Source organism: Myotis myotis, unplaced genomic scaffold (genome assembly GCF_014108235.1).
Source record: "Myotis myotis isolate mMyoMyo1 unplaced genomic scaffold, mMyoMyo1.p scaffold_m19_p_6, whole genome shotgun sequence".
In the NCBI taxonomy this organism is placed as follows: Eukaryota; Metazoa; Chordata; class Mammalia; order Chiroptera; family Vespertilionidae; genus Myotis; species Myotis myotis.
The window spans coordinates 76,033,501-76,046,974 of record NW_023416368.1 but is presented as its reverse complement, the minus strand read 5'-3'; the positions used below and the strand labels follow the sequence as shown (position 1 = coordinate 76,046,974).

The 13,474-nt window shown below is 44.7% G+C and overlaps 1 protein-coding gene across 5 annotated transcripts in view; it reads left to right on the top strand.

Moving 5' to 3' along the window:
• The window catches only part of EXTL3 (exostosin like glycosyltransferase 3), a 115,055-nt gene that overhangs the window by 60,376 nt on the left and 41,205 nt on the right, over positions 1–13,474 (top strand). For 2 of the 5 annotated variants that reach the window (XM_036312394.1, XM_036312389.1), the window contains exon 1: positions 620–750. The exons of 1 other annotated variant lie outside the window; for it this stretch is intronic. The gene's annotated coding sequence lies outside the window, so the exon portion shown is untranslated. Of the gene's footprint in view, positions 1–619; positions 751–13,474 lie in introns of those variants that run through there. 2 more of the 5 variants (XM_036312392.1, XM_036312393.1) reach the window with 2 other exon arrangements.

The following is a 13,474-nucleotide window of genomic DNA, read 5'->3' as shown; positions in this document are numbered from 1 at the left end:
TGCCACACGACTGGGTTAAGGTTTTTTTGTGTGTTTTTGTTGCAAAACTCCGGTATTTCTTTCCTAAGCATTCAAGCCGTGCAGCCTTTTGTCTTGTGGTTAAGTATTCAGTGTTTCAAAACTCCCGACCACCTCTGGAGCCCAGCCAGCTCACTGAGGGAGGCCTTTTCTACGGGGCTGGGTTTATCTTTAGACTTTCACGGGGTCAGCGGCCGCGGCTCCGGAAGGGAACCCGTTCCAGAGCAGCCGGGAGCCTTCTCCGCACTCCCCGGACGGGGTCTTCCAAGGGAGCCAGGGGCGCCGGGAGGGCGCGGGTCTGAGCGCCCGGCCCCGCACGGCCTTTCCCCGCTGGCCCCGCTCACCCTGGCGTCCTCCTTCCCGCCGCGTTTCCCACAACCCCCCTCGGGGCCGCCGCTCCCGGGCCGGCCAGTCCCGCATCGCATCGCATCGGAGCGGAGCGGAGCCGAGCCGAGGCCCCGGCGGTCCTTCGGGCGCCGCCCGGAAAGTCTCGAACGCCGCCCGCTCCGCGGCTCCTGAGCGCCCGGGTTCGGCCGTTTCCGGCCGGCGCACTTCGCACTTCGGCAAGTTCCGCAGTCACTTGTCGGAAATGGCTGCCGGCCGGCAGGGGGAGCTGAGGGGCTGGCGCGGCCTGGAAGGCGGGCGGCAGGCGGCGAGAGCGGCGTTAGGGAACCCGAGTTTCGCACGGGCGGCGGCGGCGGCGGCGGCGGCTCGTCCCTGAACTGGAAGCCGGTAGGACTCCTGGCGGCGGGAGCCCGGAGAGGCCGGGGGCGGCGGCCCGGGAGGGGCTCGTGGTAGGGACCTGGGGGCCGCCCCCCTGCGCAGGGCACCGCGTCTGGCCGCGCTGGGGCCGCCGGAGCCCGCGGAGGCTGCTGCCCGGCGCGGGGGACTGGCGGTCTAGGAGTAGGCCTTCCCAGGCGGCTCGGCCCGGGGAGGGGACCCTCTGGGCCTCAGCCACGGGCGAGGAGGGTTAGCCGGTCTCGGTGGGGCTTTAAACACGCCCTCCCCACCCCCGCACGCCCCCTGCAGCCCCGGTTTGGTGGCCTCCACCCACTTCCATTCCCTTTTCCGAGAGCTCGGCTTCAGCTGTGCAGCCTCCTCTGCGCTTTAAAGCCCCCCCTCCCATCCTTTGCCCCCCTCATTTGTCCAGCGGCTTGTGTCGAGCATCTGCGGTCGCTGAAGAGGCTTTCCCCACGGCCCCCCTCCTGGGCTCCCTGTGCACACACTCCCACATCTGCTCTGCGCTGCATTCGGACCGGCGCCTGCAGCTGCTCTCCCGCAGGCTCCTTTTCGCCAGGCTCACCTCCTTTCCTGGTGAACAGCCACTTCCTGTGCTCGGGTCCAGGTGCTGCTGGGGCAGGAGCATCTGGGGCGCTGGGGCCCAGGCCGGGCTCTGGGGCGCTGGGCCTGGCGCCGCTCGGGCAGGAGACGGGCTGCGGAGCGCATGTCTACGCTGCCCAAACCCTGGCCGAGTAGTCCTGACCCGGACGCTCCGGAGACTGGCTCGGCTGCCACTCTGCAGCCAGGGAATTCGCCTCTTCCCCACGTTGAGCCAGTGTTTCAGCTCCCTTTTAGACATCTGCGGCGATCAAAGGACTTGGGTTTGGTGGATTTCTCCCCTTCACCTGGACTTTGTCTTCTTTCCTTTTCAAACATTCTAAGGGCTTCAGCAAGTCCTCTTGGTGGGACTCCGGAGGAGGAGGGAATCGGAACCGCACGTGCCCGTTTCTGCTCCCTCCATGTGTGAGCTACTGAAGAGGCATCTGTAGCATTTCTTCTTTCTTCGTGCTGTTCTTCCAATGTAGGCAGGTTCACGTTGGAAGGCTGGGCTCCCCGTGTGTTCTTTTGTTTTTACTAAAAAGTCTTGGTGTGTTACCGTCATGTAGATCGTCTACATTTCCTCCTGTGTTGCTCGGCAATTAGTCTTGATTAGCACTGCTGTTATCAGAGTGCTCTGGGATGATAACCTGTGGGGCCTTGATAGTTTTGAGTAGAAGCTAAGCATTCTCAGCAACTTACTTAGCAGGGGGACTTTTAAATTTTTCATGATGAAAGAAAAGCTTTCTTCTTAAACTCTTATTTGCTGGGTTCAAAATACCTTACCCTGTGGGGAGCCAGAGGAGCCCTCATAAGTATTCAGAAGTAGGTAGGCAACTAGCTTAGATGCTTTCTGGAAAGAGAATCAGAATCGTGGATCTTCAGCATACTTGAAACATTAGTTATTTATTATCCAAAGATATGGTTGATGCTCTCAGGAGGCATACCTACAAACCAAAAGACTGACAAGCATCTATGTTCATCCCCCCCACTCCTCATTTTCTGGAGGGGTGGTGATTGGCATTAGATGTTTGGTGTGTAGTTGGAATCTCTTAATGATTAGGCCGCAGAAAAGACTTGAAGTAAACAGGCGAGAGAGAAGTGAGTCAGGGTTAACCCTGAGAAATGGAGTTCTAAGACAGTGGGGAAAGTTCAAAGGATGGTTTGGCAACCAGCAGAAGAATGGATGGGGACTAGATAAGGACACGCCTTTTCCCTCGGGACACTGGGCTAGCTGTTGAGTAAAAAGTCATTGAGGAGTGAGCGGTAGGGGTGTGAGGTGGTGGCAGGGGTGTGTGTGCGGGCGTGGGGGCGGGGGGTTGGAGGGGGGAAGGGTCCCTATCTGAGGTGAGACTGGTTAAGTAGTCCCCTGGTGGAGGGTTGGAAATATTGCCTGAAAGGATAGTAGAGTTAGGCATTAGGGAAAAAAATGAAGATCCCTCCAGATCTGTTGTTGGCAGAGATTTGGATGTCTTTGCATATAGTTATTTTTCAGAGTGAGGTAAGGAATAGGAATCATTCGTAAAGTCCTAAAAGTGTGTACTAATTTCTCCTGGATATTAAGTTTAACTTGGAAAACTTCATATTAATTCAACAATTGTCTTAACATATTTGTTTCCATTTTATTTTTGTTTTCTCTTAATTTTTGGTAACTTTCTTTTGAAAACCTGTAATAATAGAATAACTTAGGGGAAAGAAAGGTTTTTTCACGTATTTGTAGGTTCCATGAAAGTGGTGGGGCTCAGGCAGAGTGAGTTTGAGAATTCAAGAGGGACAGAGTTAGGCTCACCTATAAGCATGATCTTTTTCTACCTGAACCAGCCCACATTTCTTGTACAGTCAGAATTTTTCAGATCTCTTTGGTGATGTTACTAGGTGGAAGAGAAGCAGGATTAAAATTTTTGTACTCTCAAGTGTATAAGAGGTATATGGAGACTCCATTTAGTGACATAAGTACCGCTCCTACACGTAGGCCATAATGGTTAGTGTAGAATTCTGCTCACATGCACTGAAATGACCCATTAAAATCCCAGGGATGGAGCCATAGAAAGATGAATTATGTCTCAGCATTCAGCCACCTCTGTGGTTTATAACCTGAGAGTATTTTTACAGAAAAGTAGGTAAACTTTTTCTGTGAAGGGCCAAATAGTAACTGTTTAGGTTTGCAACTATTCAGCTCTGCTGTTGTAGAGTGAAAGCAGCATCGTATACGTAAGAAATATAGACAGTACATATATGCATGCAATCCTTAACAGAATGAGCAAGGCAGCTGGCTGTGTAGTATAGGCACCTCCTCAAATACATGTCATTACTTTTGTTTATTTCAACATTTGACTGTGCCCAGTACCTTTTAGACGGGTCAGTGACATTAATGATTAACATCCTGGATATTTGCTTTAGTGACTTTTTCTTTGTTATCTTATCTTCTTATATTGTTGTCATTTTAACCCACTTCTCCAACTTCATTTTAAACTTTTTTTCCAACAAATATTTGATACACTGAAGGAGGAATAAAAACATGAATTAGGTTGAAAATATGCCATTAGCCTGTGTATGATAAGAGAGATAAGACATAAATATGTGGTGATGGTAGATTACAATGTCTTAGGTTACTGTAGTCTTTTCCATCATATAGTACTTTCATATAATTTTTTTTTCATGTAGATTTTGATCTTTAACTCTGAGAAATAGGAGGCTAAATGTTATACATTTTTTTTCCTTTTTAATCCTTGCCCAAGGATATTTTCCCTCTGCTTTTAGATTGAGTGGGGGGGTGGGGGGGAGAAAGAGGGGTGAGGAGAGAGAGAGAAACATGTGAGAGAGAAATATCATTGGTTGCTTCCTACACGTGCAGCCCAGGTGCTTGCCCTTCACTGGGGAATGGAACCAGAGACCCTTTGGTGCTAGGGTTGCTGCTCTGCCACTGGGCAACACCATCCAGGGCCAAAATTCCTTTTTTTTTTTTTTTTTTTTTTTTGAGGGGAAGGAAGTTAGGAAAGAAAACTGAATCTTGGGGAGGCTTAATTATTTTACCAGGCTAGATGTAGTAAGTGACAGAATTCTTGAACTGACCAATAATATTTACTGGCCTGTCCCTATTTGAATACTTAAAATGACGTGGACCTCCCTGGACAAACCCTTTCTAATTTGTAGACTAGTTTTTAGGAGGCTTTTCCTTATTGAGCGGCAGTTTGCCTCCACGATGGACACCTTTCAGGGCCATATAGACAAGTCTATTCATATTCTGTAGTAAAGTTCTTCAGGTGTTGGAGATTAGCCATCATGTCTCTTCTTTTCCTAGGGCTTCTGTTCCTCAGGCTAACTATCTCCATTTCCTTCTGATGTTTCTTGTTTTACAGTTTCAAATCCCCTCACCAGCTTCTTAGTCCTCTGCCCTCCATTTACTTTGGTAATACAGTATTCAGCATACAGTGTCACCTAAAAGAGTACAGCGTAGACAGCAACCTTAACGCCTTCATTTTTGACACTATACTTTGTTTAAAAAAACACACACACAAAAATAAGGTGGTGGTTTTTGTTCTAAATAGTCATGTATTCTTTTTTAATATATTTTATTGATTTTTTTACAGAGAAGAAGAGAGAGGGATAGAGAGTTAGAAACATCGATGAGAGAGAAACATCGATCAGCTGCCTCCTGCACGCCTCCCAGTAGGGATGTGCCCGCAACCAAGGTAAATGCCCTTGACTGGAATCGAACCTGGGACCCTTTAGTCCGCAGGCCGACGCTCTATCCACTGAGCCAAACCGGTTCGGCAATGTATTCTTGACTCACTGAAATTATTGTCAGCTCAAGCCATAACTCTGTGTGTGCATGTGCTGCAGTTAAACTAAGTCATTTCCATGTACATAGTTTGTGGACCTAAGTGTTGAACTTTGCCTTTCTCTATGAAATTTTATCTGTTTAGATATTCCAGATTCCAAAAATCTTTTTGTTTCTGTTTTTTTTTCTTTTTTCTTTCCATCCCTGACTCTTCCTAGCATGATTTCTTTTCTTTATTTCTGAAGTAGAGCTATAAAATACAGTATGAAAACACTGTGGCTTAGAATGGAGAAAATAGTTGATGAGGACCCAAACCTGTATTAATGGATTCGATGGAAAATTAGGGGGTGGGAGCTTTCAAGGAGCGCACTGTGCTTGAAATCTTAGAGGTGAAACCAAAGGAATAGCCTTGGGAGTAGCCTTGCTGCCTTGAGTTGGGATGTTGGTAATGTGTTCCCCCCAATAAAACAAATTTGTATGTGCTTTCTATGTGCAAGGCAGTTGTAAGTCAGTGGTGTCCTAGATTCTAAGAGGATCTTTGAGGTCATTTAGTCCATCCCTTTATGAGTTAAAAAAGGATAAGGAGTATGTAAGTCAAGAAGGACAAAGAATTGTGAAGTTAGGGAGTCTGATGAATCAGAAGGCTAAAGGGATGGCAAAACTGAAGCCTCAAGTTGAAGTCACCCACAAAGGATGAAGTAGGATGCCAGAGCCATAAAGATGATTTATATATGGCTTAGCAAACTTTCACTTCATTTTCTATCTCATTTAGGGTGGGTGGCTTAAGGCACTAATGATATCAGTTATAGAATGCGTCCATAGCATAAAATAAAAATCACATTTTCTTGAGAAGCAGGTACCTTAGAGAAATTACAGTTTACTCCCTAGATACTTTGCACATCAAGTAATCCATCTGAAGACCTTAGTTTTAAAAAAAAACCCAACAACTCTGCTTTTATCTCTTCCCTTACATATTAGTCTCTATTTTTCACTTAATATTATATTGTGAACATTTTCCCTTTTTATTTAAAATGATTGAAAATAAACCATTTTGACAGCATGATAGTCATATTAATGACATGCATTTGTCATACTTTATATTTAACCTTACTTCTAATTCTTGGATGTTTATAATCCTTTTGGGTAATGTAAAGAATATAGTGGTGATTACATCTTTGTAATACAAATCTTTGTCTACATAGAATATATTCCTAGAAAGTGAAATTGCTGCGTTGAAGATAGCAACATTTTAAAGACTTGTTACAAGTAGCAAATTATTTTTCAGTTTATCTTCCTACTAATCCTATCTAATAATAGAGAAACATGGTAATTAACCGTAACTTCGCTACCCTTCCCATTGGCTAATCAGCGAGATATGCAAATTAACTGCCAACCAAGATAGTGGCCGGCAGCCAGGCAGCTGAAGCGAACAGGAGGCTTGCTTGCTCCAGTGATGGAGGAAGCCAAGGTTCCCCGCCTGCCGCTGCCGGCCTCTGAGCTGCACTCTAAGAAACAATGTTGCAATTATAGAAGCTAAACAAAACCCCAGATACCTGCTTTCAGCCAGCCCGGCCTCAGAGCTGGAGTTGCAACAGTGTTTCAATTATAGAAGCCAAACAAATACCCAGATACCTGCTTTCAGCAGCCGAGGTCTCAGAGCTGGAGCTGAGCCTCATAGCTAAAGCTGGCTCTCAGTTCCAGTGACAGCCATAGAAGGTAAATAAATCGCAGAAGAAAAAAGAAAAAAGAAAAAAAGGAGAGGTTGGGAGCTTCAGTCACACGCCAGTCTGAAAACGGCCCTCAGCCCCTCACCCAGACTGGCCAGGCACCCCAGTGGGGACCCCCACCCTGAAGGGAGTGTGACCAGCTGCAAATAGCCATCATCCCCTCATCCAGGCTGGCCAGGCACCCAAGTGGGACCCCCACCCTGATCCGGGACACCCTTTAGGGCAAACCAGCCAGCCCCCACCCATGCACCAGGCCTCTATCCTATATAGTAAAAGGGTAATATGGAAACTGACCCTAACAGCAGAAGGACTGGGAATGACTGGTCACTATGACACACACTGACCACCAGGGGGCAGACGCTCAATGCAGGAGCTGCCCTCTGGTGGTCAGGGCGCTCTCACATGGGAGGAGCTCTGCTCAGCCAATAGCCAGACTGATGGCTGCCAGTACAGCAGTGGTGGTGGTAGCCTCTCCTGCCTCCTCAGCAGCGCTAAGGATGTCCGACTGCAGTTTAGGCCTGCTCCCTGCTGGCAAGTGGACATCCCCCGAGGGCTGCCGGGCTGCCAGAGGGATGTCTGATTGCCAGCTTAGGCCCAATCCCCCAGGGTGCAGGCCTAAGCCAGCAAGTGGTCACCCCCGAGGGGTCCCAGACTGCGAGAGGGCACAGGCCGGGCCGAGGGACTCCCTACCCCTGAGTGCACAAATTTTTGTGCACCAGGCCTCTAGTCCTAGATAATAGAAGGGTAATATGCAAATTGACCCTAATGGCAGAATGACCAGGAATGACCAATCGTTATGATGTGCACTGACCACCAGGGAGCAGACGCGCAAGGCAGGAGCTGCCCCCTGGTGGTCAGTGCGTTTTCACAGGGGGAAAGCCAGTCAGCCAGAAGCCAGCTCATGGCTGGCCAGTGCAGCGGCCGTGATGGGAGCCTCTCCTGCCTCTGTGGCAGTGCTAAAGATATCCAACTAATGGCTTAGGCTCACTTCCACAGGGGGAGCGGGCCTAAGCCATTAGTTGGACATCCCCTGAGGGCTCCTGGGCTGCCAGAGGGATGTCTGACTGCCAGCTTAGGCCTGATACCCCCCAGGGAGCGGTCCTAAGCCGTCAGTTGGACATCCCCCGAGGGGTCTTGGACTGTGAGAGGGCACAGGCCAGGCTGAGGGACCCCCCCCCCCCCAAGTGCACAAATTTTCATGCACCGAGCCTCTAGTACAGTATAAAAACACCTGTTACACTGCAGCTGCCAGCATAGTACACACATATACTGTGCCTTCTTACTAATAAGTGGTATACTTTGTAATGTTTTAGTGTGAATATCCTTGAAGCCAAATATTTTTCTCATTCATGATTCTTAAGAGTAGTTTCTGGAAATGGAAGTGTAGGGTCAAAGGGTAGGCAGAGTTTCAGGGCTTTTATTACTTATTGCCAAATTGTTCTCCAGAAAGGTGTGCCAGATTTCACTCCCAGCAGCAGAGTGTGGGAAATGTTACCCTTGCCCCTGCATAGACCACATATTATAAATTTTACAATTCTTTATTGATTTACAAATAGAAAATATCACTGTATCGTGTTTCCATTTCTTTGATTGCTAGGATGACTGAACATTTAAAAATGTTTATCATTTGGGCCCCTTTTTTGGTTTAATTTCCTATTTATTTCCTTTAATGACTGTTGTATTGCCTTCACATCTTTTAAAGTAACGTCATGATACAAATGCTTCCCTCAGTCTTTTCATTGAATCTAAACTTTTTTTTTTTTAATATAGAGAAGCCTTTGATACTTATGTAGTTAAATCTGTTGAACTTCTTTTAAAAAATGGATTCTGCTTTTGCTTGGATTGCTATAAAAGTGGCTATACTTGGGATAAAATTACTTGTATGTTTTCCTTTTGTTCTTTTTATGTTGTCATTTATTACAGTTACCTCTTGAATCTATCTGGGACTTAGTTTTGGATTTGATTTGTCGTGCAGGAGTCTGACCTGTATTTTTTCCCCAAGAGCTCATTGTAACCTTATTTATTGTGCTGTACTTTATTATCCCCCCCCCCCCCCCCATTTTGGTAACTTTATTTTCACATAATTTAACACATATGATGAAATTATGATACAGCACAGCTGTAAGAACAACAAGACTAACCGCTCAATAGTGTTACAGCTCAATTATGAAGCATCACAGCTGCCAGGCAGCATTGGCCCAGGCCCCTCTCTGGCTAGACAGCTCTGCTTTGGTTTGCTCCACTTCTCTCTGCTCTGCTCCGCCTCTTCTGCTCTGGTCCAGCAAGATGTCTTTGGTGTTTCAACTTTAGCCAGGGAAAGGCAGTCTGCGTGCAAGGGGAAAAATGTGCTCTCTGAGCCAGTGGGCAGCTGACTAATATAGGTAGAAGGCCCCACTCCTAGACCCTGATTGATCTGTCCTCATTCTAATGATGACTCAAAATCCTCACAGTTTGGTACAAAAGGCACTGTCCTGATTCGTCAGAATGGAGCTATTCTGATAGGTAGGTGAAAATGCTGATGGAAGATATAACTGTGCAGCTTTAGGTGGATGGGAAGTCTCAGTCCTGTTGGTTCCAGGAACTCCTTAGTAAAGGCTGGTTGAGTTGTTGGGAGCATAGTGCAGGCAGGCAGTTCAGTGTAGGTTTTCTCTCTGAAGTGCAGTTTGCTGGAGAGGCCCCTCTTTAGAAACAGCTGCTAGGCTCTGAGACCAATAAACTCACCAGGAGCCCTTCTTAGTAGGTATCTTCTTTCTCAGGGCCCACAATATATAATTTTTATACACTTTTTCTCATCAAGCTTTTACCAATGAATCTTAATATCCAACTAGACGCCTGGTGCATGAATTCATGCACAGATGGTGTCCCTCGTCCTGGCCAGTGAGCGGGGCTGATCTGGGGGGAGGTTGGCTGTAGGAGCGCACTGACCACCAAGGGGCAGCTCCTGCATTGAGTGTCTTCCCCCTGGTGGTTAGTGCGCGTCCTAGCAACCAGTCGTTCGGTCGCTTAGGCTTTTTTATATATAGATGCTGAATCTTCCCTGCAACAGTTATTAATTTGATGGCCACTAAATGATAGCTTTAAAATATCTCCATCTGCCGTTCCTATGTTTATTAGGTAGAATTCTCCAAATGAGTAATTTTTTCCTTCTCTCTCTTTATATAATCAATCATTTATTTCTGTATGAATACATGGCATCTCATTTATTGGGAGATAATTTGTTGGTAGTACTATTTATTTAGATAGCTAAAATGTCCCAGATTTATCCAGTGCAGCTGGATTCCTTCAAACTGGATCCTGTGTCCTTTTTTCCATATGCCCTACTTCTCTTTTCTTTTCTTTTTTTTTTTTTTTTGAGTACATCTTTGCTTTGCTTTCTGGCAAAAGAAGATTTTTCAGGCTCATTTTTACTTTATTTGTACAGTCCTGAAATCAGCTCCTTATTCAAGGAATATTGTTAGATTAGGTATTCACACTGATACCTCCAGTTCCAATGGAACACTTCGCTTCTAAATCTGTTAAGATTTTAGCAGTGAGAAAACCAGTTTGATCTTCTGTCCAGACCACTAAAACTCTCCATATCAGCAACAAAGCTTTCTATCTTTCATGTGTTCACTGGAGCATAGTGTGCTGTACTTTGAAGTGACTGCAGCAAGATAATATTTTTCTTTTTAAATAAAATATGTTTTGCCGAAACCGGTTTGGCTCAGTGGATAGAGCGTCGGCCTGTGGACTGAAAGGTCCCAGGTTCGATTCCGGTCAAGGGCATGTACCTGGGTTGCGGGCACATCCCCAGTGGGGGATGTGCAGGAGGCGGCTGGTCGATGTTTCTCTCTCATCGATGTTTCTGACTCTCTATCTCTCTCCCTTCCTCTCTGTAAAAAATCAATAAAATATATTAAAAAAAAAATATGTTTTGATTTTTTTTTTTTAGAGAGAGGAGGGAGGGAGGAAGGGAGAGAGAGAGAGAGAGGAGAGAGAAACATCTATTGGTTGCTTCCCGTAGGCACCCTGACCGGGAACTGAATTCACAACCTGGGCAATTGTCCAGGAATCGACGTATGGGACGATGCTCAACTAACTGAGCCACAATGGCCAGGCCAATATTTTTCTTAATTACAAAAATAATACTGCTTATTGTAAAATGAATGAAGACAAAATGAGTTCTTTAGGTAAACAAGTAGTAAATATGTGAGTAGCAGGGTACAGATCAGATAGACCTGGATTTGTATCTGGGCACCTCTGTTTGCTTGCTGTAGGGCCTCGAACAAGATTTACCTACCTCAGTGATTCACTCTTCTTTATCTGTAAGTGAAAGAACAATATCTATCCCTAGATGGTTGATGTGAGGATTAAATGAGATAACATACATAAAATGTGTTATCTCAACTACATTATAAATATAAATACAGTTATAAAAAGTGGAAAATCCCTCCTACTCCCCACATCTTCCAAAGATGTATGGTATAGTCCAGTGATGGTGAACCCTTTGAGCTCGGCGTAACTTAACTCTGGTGCCGTGTCACATATAGAAATTTTTTGATATTTGCAACCATAGTAAAACAAAGACTTATGTTCTGTTGTCTGCTTTAAAATCACCTGTGGGCTTTGTCAAACTACAGGCACCTGGGGCTGCCCCCCTCGCCGCCCCCTTTGAGAATTCTGACTCAGTTAATCTAGGGTGGGTCTAGGTTTATGAGAAAAAATTCTTAGGTGAGTTGTGAATCTGAATTGTAATGAGCTAAAAGCTAACTGGAGAGACAATAGGATTTGAATTTGTGGGATGTTATCAAACTTATGGGAAGGGAAAACAGGTAAGAAGTGGCATAATTTTCAAACTGAGGACCTATTCTGGGAGGTGAGGCTTCTGGGTTCAGGTTCATTGTTGACTAAACAGGTTAATCAATAATCTTAGTTTACTTGTTAATACCTATATAGAACTGAGCAGTGGAAGGAATGCTTATAACTTATTGATGAGTTCCTTTTGTGTATTTTGTGATTCGTTTGCTATTGGCATTTGTGGAACATCTTTGTATTAGAAATCTGCTCTTGAGCCCAAAGAATACCTTTTTCCTTTCCTAAACGCTCTGTAATAAGGGTAGCTTAACTCTGTGGTCCTGTGATTGCATCATAATCTTTACTCTCAACTCAGTATGTCAGCAGTTTTTCTCACCTGATTTTAGTTCTTAATTGCTGACAATTTTCTGCAGACATAACTTACTGTGCTTTGACTGATTGCATTTCATAGATGTGTGTTTTTACAATTTGAAGGCCAGACACTCCACTAGCAGAAAGATTCTGACTTGCTTTATTCCAGGGGTCTGGAACCAAACCTGCAGTATCTCTGAAGTATGCCTGGTTTTATTTTACAACTAGGTTAAGTTTACCCAGTAAATAAACTACTGTGGTTGTTGTATTATGAAAAACACATTGTTTTGCTCTCTTGTAACTTGTGAATTACATAAATACAAGTCATTCTTTATCTACAGTTAACTTTCCTGGAAAGTGCCTTTTGTTGTTTTGAACAATAGAAGTCAGAGTCTTAGGAATAGTGATAACACTAGGAAATTTGTTTTAGTGCTTCCTGATTTTTGAACTAGGTACTGTGAAGCGGGCTCTTTGTCATGCTGAGTAGGAAATCAGGAAATGGTTTTCTTTTGGATTTAAAAAACATAACCAAACATTTGAAATATTGCTTTCAACAACCTTACTAAAATGATTTCCTGTACCGAACTATCTTTACCTAATTTGAAGCACTTGTGGGAGTGGATGTAACAGCAACAATGTGCATACAGTTCTGTAGAACCTGCATCTGGGTGGTAATGGATTTGTGCCCATTTGATGGGCCAATTTTGATTTAAATGAAAAAAATAATATTACATATGCACAGATACACAGGTAGATCATAGGTACACAGGCAAAGATACTTTGCTCTGAGTATATGTTTTCTTGTTTAGTAGATGTTGATGTAAGAAACATCCAAACCTATGGAGAATTTTTATGAGTTTATTTGAGCCAAACTGATGATAATTGCTGGGAAGTAAAATCTCAACTGATTAAAAAAAATGCTCTGGAAAATGGCAGATTTCCAGCTTATTTTATACATTAGAATCAAAGGAGGAGCCTTAAGGAAGTTTACATGAAATCCACTGGTGGTAGATTAAGGGGACAGGAGAAAGCAAAGCAGAGAAATCTCTGGGATTGCATAAAAGGCTAAATCGAGAAACACATACTTCTTTTACTTTGGTGGGTACAGGTTAGTTAATTAACATTTACAGCACATAGAGAGATGGTGTGTGGAGAATGCGATAATGATGAGGGGTTGGTTCTGTGGTCTTGTGCTCTGGTGCAGTGGTTGTGCCTTGAGGGGTCTGGAAATGAAGATTACGCTTACATTTTAAAGGCATGTTACTCTTGCATTTAAAGATATGTTATGGAGGGATAAAAAAAAAACTGTGGTACATTTATACAATGGAATACTATGTAGCTGTAAAAAAGAAGGATCTATTACCCTTTGAGACAGCATGGAGGGACCTGTAGATTATTATGCTAAGTGAAATAAGCCAGTCAGAGAAAGACAAACTATCACTTGATCTCACTTATATGTGGAATCTAATGAACAAAATAAACTATA